The following is a 7500-nucleotide window of genomic DNA, read 5'->3' on the forward strand; positions in this document are numbered from 1 at the left end:
TCTCTCTCTCTCCCTCTCCCTCTCCCTCTCCCTCTCCCTCTCTCTCTCTCTTTATCTCTGCTTATCTCTCTCTGAAGTCTGTAGACTGAGACTTTCTCATGCCTGTGCTAGCCTCTCCTTTGTCATTGATTTAGATAGACTCCATTGTCATTGATTTAGATAGACCTCAATTGTTGCTCTTCTAACCACAGCAAGCCCTAGTTGCTTGATGTCTTTACTACTGGGATAGCCTCTTCTAGGTCATCTTGCCCCTGATAAATTGTCATGTCTATGTGGATCTAGCTATGGCATGTTATAATCTAAGAATGAAATGCAAGCCCACCTGGCCTTCTTTTCTGTGTGAACTCCTTTGTTTCAATGATTTTCATGTAGATGTGCCTTTGCAGGTGTGCTTATATGGTAGCCACCTATTGCTTATGATCAGTGCATCTAAACTGAAAGCAGTAGGAAGGACTTATGGCCTCAAGCATGGCAGCCAATGTCAAGTGTTTTCTTCTCAGGCATTTTGTGCTAAGATAAGTGCAGAGGTACTACCCTGAATGACTAAATAGTCTGTATACATTTCCATGATCTGTGGTTGTCGAATGGTACAAGCAGCATTGGAACTGAAGCTCCAATAGTTCCAAGCCTTGTATTTCCCTGAGAATAATGCCAATGAGTCAATCTCTGCAGTAATGTTTCCTCATTGTATTTTGCATTTTTGCTGGATGAGGGACTTCATCAATCCTTTCTCCCACTCTTGCTAACTCTCTTTCATTCCAATCCCATGGTCTGCTCTGGTATGTCTTAAAGCACTACACAGGAAGTTTTTACCACCTACAAAACTCCCCAAGATGTTGCCTTAAACCCCAGCCTGCTTTTTTTTGTTTTTTCGAGACAGGGTTTCTCTGTATAGCCCTGGCTGTCCTGGAACTCAACTTTGTAGACCAGGCTAGCCTCGAACTCAGAAATCCACCTGCCTCTGCCTCCCAAATGCTGGGATTAAAGGCATGCACCATCACCGCCCGGCCCCCAGCCTGCTCTTAAACTCATGGAGATGGAAGTGTAGTCCTCGAGAGAGGGCTCAAGAGAGAGAGCACTATGATGAACCTGGATGGTGGCCTTCCAGCCTCTGTTATAGTAAGAAAATTATTTCTGTTGTTAAAGCTAACAGTCTGTTTGACTTTGACCCAACCTCAGCAAATTAATACATCTCCATGGGTCTTTCCCAGAACATTCTAGGTCTCTTCATTGGGAATGCTAGGCCTCCACCACCGAGGTCATTGGGTCCATAGACTCCTGTTACAATCCTTTGAGATTGTTTATTACTTGTATGGAATGTGCATATGGGTGAATATTGTATTTGTGAAATATACTCTTTAATAGAAAATAAAGGCTAAAAATCTGCACATTTGTAAGTGTGGTGTATAGAGTGTATGCACTCATGGGTATGGCTGTGTGTATATAGGTATGCTGGTGCAAGTGTGGCCTGTCATAAATCATTGTCAGGTGACCTCCTCTGTCTCTGTTACTCTCTGTCTTAGTTTTGAGACAGAGTGTCTGACAGAACCTGGAGCCTATAGATGCAGCTAGGCTGGCTGCCAGGAAGTGCCAGGGATCTTTCTCTCTCTGCTTCCCCAGTGCTGGGGTCACTTATGTGCACTGTGGGCTGCCACACATGGCATTTTGCATGGATACCTGGAATCAAAACTCTGGTCTGAATGCTCTCAGCACTTTATGAAGCTGCTTCCCCGGATCTAGACTCAGCTGTATTTTAGAAGAAGATATCTAACATGAAGTCTACATGGTAGTCTCCTCACCTCTCTGCCCTTCTAACTTTCTGGAATGCCAATCTTCCACTCACCCCACTAAACATGGCCTCCTCGTTGCACCTCACTCTGCCCTTCTTTGGGAACTGTGCCTGGCATCCCTTTGTCTTCCTGATGCTCACATACCTGTGGAAAAGGAAATAATTATTGCAAATGCTCACTCCATAGTTCTCTTTTCCACTTAGTTCACAAGACACCCACTGTCATTTAGACAGAAGCAAATGGAAAGGAAGTGGATAGGAAGGAGGTAGGGAAGGGCCCAGATGATGAAACAACTGTCCTCATCAGCAGTCCAAGTAGACTGCAGGAGTCTCAAGGGACAGAAGTGACCCTGCCTGCACTTGCTGGAGCCAGTACCATCTTTCCTTGCTGCTGGAGGCTGGTAGAGGCAGCATGTGCCTCTAAAACCAGACATATGTCACCTTTGGGCAAAGGATGAGCTAATAGAATAGAGATGAGCATAATTGGCAGAAGGTCAGCAAGGGAGCCCTGTGCGTCTGGAGCTTCCTGAAAGGCTGCCCTGTTTCCTCTTCCCTTGTCTGCCGATTAGTATGCAGGTAAGGCGGACCGGCCTCTGCAGAGTAATTGGATCATTCGGAGATCAGCGATGCCTGGTGTATGTACAAAGCCTCAGCAGTGATTAGATCCTGCCTGCTCCTCTCAGCAAGCCTTGAAATTCTCCCCACTGTGAAAAACTAATTTTCGGTGGGAATTTATTAAATAAGAAATCTGCAAGCCATTTTACCTTGTAAGTCCAGCTGGCAGAATACAAAGACAACCCTCAACTCTGATGCCTGGTTTCCACAGAGCCTTCTCCCTCACTTGGGAACAGGTGAGAAGTAAGCTTTGTTTCAGGATGAGTGTGCATTTTCTACAGTCCTCAGAGGAGGAACAATGAAGAAACCCCTTTCCCCAAAAGCCACCAAGGGAGAAAAATTGAGACAAGCAGAGTATTGGGTGGGTGTCAGGTAATAGATTTGACTGTGGCAGGACCTCCCTTCCTTTGATTAGATTCTATCACTCCATGTTCTAATGCTGATGTTTTAATCCCAGCATCTCAGAACATGCTTATCTTTGGATACAGGATCAGATCTTTAAGGCAATGATAAGGTACAATAAGACCCTAAAGTAGGTCTATTCCAATTTGAGTGGTGTTATCATTATTCAGAGAGAATGGAGCACGGATACACAGGGGAGGAGGAGGATGGGAGTGCACAGGGACAAACAGTGTCTGCTGCCATGGAGAGAACGCAAGAGAATCCACCCCACAGAACCCCAGTCTTGGACTTCCAGGCTCTATTGTGATGAGAGGAATCATTTCTGTTGTAGAAGACACTGGTGCGTGGGCTTTGTCACAGCAATTTCAGCAAATAAGTACACAGGCCTCTTCCAAAACATTCAGGAACTCTCCATTGAAAATCCTTCTCTCTTTCTACAGACACAATAGAGAGTATCTTTTCTGTATTCACTCTGACACTGGCAGATGGTCACCAGCAACTTTGCACTGGGACATGATTGAGAAGCTGAGTGACAGGAAAGATACTGGCACAAATGTGAGTGAAGAGAGATGGTGGGCACACCCATAAGACATGTTGGCTTTGTGTCATTTCTGGTGCCTAGTGCCTAACTTGCATTGGCCTTGACAGATGATTTATATATTAAATCATATCTATTTAGTTTTCTCATATCAGAGTTTTAGCCCCCAGTGCCTCTGATGTTAAATTTACTTAGGGTCATTGAAAATACAATTGGATGAGGTCATACTGGGTCAGGAAGGGCCCCTAACCCAAGACAACTGCTTTCCTTGTGTAGAGGGGACTTCTATTCATAGATTTACACCAGAAGAGAAGGCTATGTGGAAATGAAGGCAAGAGTCAAGGAAATGCTTCTTCATTGAATTCCAGAGATGGCCAAAAAGAGCTGGAGGTTTGGGAGAGGCAGGGGACAGACTTCTAAGGCAGCCCTCAGAAGGAGCTGGCTCTTCCTATACTTGCCCTTATACTTTCAACATCCAGAACCATGAGTGACGAGTTTCTGTGCGAATCTGGGAAGAGGGTTCTCTTGGTAAAGAATTGCAGTGCTATCTTGAAGGCTTAAGTTAAAGTCCTTAGCTCCTGTATAAAAAAATAAAATGGTCTATGGTAGCATGTAAGGTGGGGACAGGCAGATTCCTGGGGCTCTCTAGGCACTCAGATAATCTTGGTGAGTTTCCAGATCCTAATAAGCCTGTCTCTCAAAAATATTGTGGACCACATCTAAAGAATGACATTCAAGACTGACCTCTGGCCTCTGTAGGCATATACCTGCATCTGCACATACACATGTATATACCTGTGCACATATATATACTATTTCTGTTGTATGCTTGTCCCCAAGTTTACAGTAGTGTATTACATCATCTGTGGCTGTCTAACACAGATGCTGTGATACACAGAAATAAACCCCACAGGGAAGGTCATTGTTAGACACAATAAAGGAAAGCTGCTGTGTCTGGGGGACAGGGGACCTAAGTGCCCCAATCCTTGTCAGTAGCTCCATGTACTTGCAATGAGGCATCTTCTGTACCTGGAGTGTAGTTTACAAGGCACACCTACAGCTGGTTGGTGGCATCCCTGGGAACTACCCCCAACACCACTGTGTAACCTTGATTCTCTCTATAGAGATCAAACTAACAAGGTAGCTACAGGAGGGGGCTGCACAGATGGCTCACTCACCAAGAGCAATGCCCAAGTCGGGTATAAAAATCTCATCATTGAGTAAGCCGACAGAGAACCACCATCTCCAGCCCCCTGTGTATATCCCCAGCATGCCACCTAAGGTCACCCTGGCCACTCTCTAGGGTCACAGGACTCTTTCTATGCATCAGCCTAGGATGGATTGCAAGGGTCACTGAAAGGGAAGTGGACTTGTTAGAGATTCTGTACAGGCTCATTCTGCTGGTCCTGCTCCCCCACCCTCACTTTGAACGGGCAGATTTCCAATTAAACATAGGAAAGGGCAGTGTCCCATTGTCTGGCCATATACCCCCACAACTCACTGCAGCATCCACCAGGTACCAACACCATCTCAAGTAAAAAAACACCTCTCTTCATTCCATGCATAACTGAGGGTCAACCTATCTACCCCTCTGCTGCCAGCAGGATAAAGGGTTGCCAGGCACTCCTGGGCCCGCCTAGTAGGCATCTCTTCTAGGCATCCATATGAACAGGTGGTGCAGGAGGAGAGAATAAGGATACCTGGAAGCTGGGTCAGAGGGAGAAAACTGACTTAGTTGGATCAGGGCCTGACCACTTAGAGGGAGGGACATGTCTAGAGTAGTTACTTGGGTAGAATGAAAGGATTTGTCTCTCCATTGGTGCCCTTCCCCTGTATTTACCATGGGAGTACTCACCACCTCAGCTTCAAGACATTAGAATCCACCCCTCTGCCTGAGCTTATCTCTTTTAGGCTTTGAGGGGTGCTCTTCATTGCCCACAGGCAGTGAGGACTACAAGTGTGAACTTGTGAGATCCTGGAGATTCTGAGAAGAATGACACTGTGTAAGCACATAGGTACCTTCTGACACTGGCCGCCAGTGTGCCCCAGTGGGTCAAGCTACAGTTCTGCTCCTCCAGTGGTAATCTGTGATTCATGCAGCTCATGTCCCTGTTCCCTTTCCTGACCCACAGCCATCTCCAGGGTTCAGTCCTTGAAGTTGGGTCTCTGCCTTAGCACCTGTTTTGAGAGAACAAAGCTGCCATCAATCATCTGTGTGAGAGCTAGGGATGTTGGCAGGAAGAGGACCCACCTGCAGATGGATCTTCTTAGCCCATCTCCCAGATCACCCTATTCCCCAGAGCCTCCATTTACACTCTGATGTCTGTTCTCATCCCTGGAAGAGTTCCCTCTGCATAGCATCCAGCAATCACAGAAGAAGTGGATTTTCACTGGTAAATCATGGATTGTCTGCTGCAAGCAAGGAGGTTCCTGTTGTCTTACGTTGCACCAGAGTCCTATAGTTAGAGATCTCCGGAGACTGAAATGAGTACTGCCTCCCTGGGCTACTGTCCCTGCCTCTCAATCTCTAACCCCTCAGTGAAATGCTGAGCACATTCTTAGTTACTCTCCAGGAAGAGGGAGTCAAAGCAAAGATGCCAGCTGGAACATGAGAGCCTTTGATATCCCAGCCACTGCGCCGGGCTCCAGTGCTGGATTCCATTGAGGAATTCCGGGGGAGAGGCTGAGATAACCATGTGCTTATTGCACAACATAGTGTTTTCATCTAATTGGATGAGGGGCATACTGACGATGGCTGATGTGGTCACTTAATGAGAGAAAGTGTGTTTATTTCCAGGAACACTGCTTAGCATGGAGTGAGTGCACAGAAGCATCCATAGTGGTGAGAGTTCATTTCAATTGTTTACTGGACTTGGAGTCACCTAGGAGACACATCTCTGGGAGTATCTAGGAGAGTGTTTCCATAGAGGGTTAGCTAAGGTGACAAGACCTACCTTGAATGTGGGCAGAACCATACCATAGACCAAGGTCCCAGACTCAATCAATGAGTAAAAGGGAGAAGTTATCTGAGAATCAGCAGTCCTCTCTTGACTTCCTCACTGGATACAGAGTGACTAGCTGCCTCATGCTCCTGATGCCACCCTCCTCCACCCACAGTGGAGTCCATCCCGTGTACCAGGAGTCAGAATGAACCCTTCTCCCCTATGCTGCCTTTTGTCAGAGGAACAAAATAAGCAACAAAAAAGACAGTGGTTTTCTCTGTGTCCCACCGATGGGACACAGTCTCCAAGAAGCATCTGGCCAAGAAACAGCTTCATCATACCAGTGACTTCCCTGTGAACAGTGTGGCCTGTGGACTTGCTGGCCACATCCTTGATCCCCCCAGCTCCTTCCAACTGACTCCAAACCCCCATGTCACAAATGTGCAGAAAAATGATCCATGGCTCACTCGGGAACTTTCAGACAAAGTCATCCATCTACTTGTGACCTATTGTTTCTGTAGAATTTAGTGGATATCTGGCAAGATGGCAGTCTCGACCCAGATAAAAGTATAATTATTTCCTATTTGCTTGCTAGGGTTTTCAAATCAGTGAGGTAATTTAAGCATGACTCTTGGAGGCTTACAAAAAGATGTTATGATTAGTTTTATCTTCTTTGTTAAGGAAAAATAATTACACTGAAATAATTAGAGGCAGCAGAGTTGACATGAGATTAGGCGAGCTGGCTTGGCAATGAAAGTGAAGTTCTAATGAGGAAAGAAAGTATAAAAAGGAAGGGTCCATGGGGGACATGCAAACAGATTGTCCAATTCTGGCCTTGGAACCCAAAAGCAGAATGGACATTGGACATGTAATGTGGCAGGGTGGGCAGGTTCATAGAGGACTGAAACTACCTGAGAGCAGTTACCCTACTAGTGTCAGAATACCAAGGCCACGTTCGGACACCAGCACTAGAGAATGTGCAGCCTCAGACCAGCTTCTTGACATTTCAAAGCCACATCAGCTATCAACTGGTTCTCTTTCTTTTTATAGAAATCAGCTTGTGGAAGTACAATAAGAGTTCCATGACAGTGGACTTATTTAGTAAGTTTCCACTTGTGGAAGCAGGGACCATCTTATTTATGTTACAGAGGATGATATTGCTTATTTAATTCTTTGGTTTTGTAAAGGTTTTATTCCATTTGGTTTATTGTATT

Source organism: Mastomys coucha, unplaced genomic scaffold (assembly GCF_008632895.1).
Source record: "Mastomys coucha isolate ucsf_1 unplaced genomic scaffold, UCSF_Mcou_1 pScaffold12, whole genome shotgun sequence".
NCBI classification, from domain to species: Eukaryota; Metazoa; Chordata; class Mammalia; order Rodentia; family Muridae; genus Mastomys; species Mastomys coucha.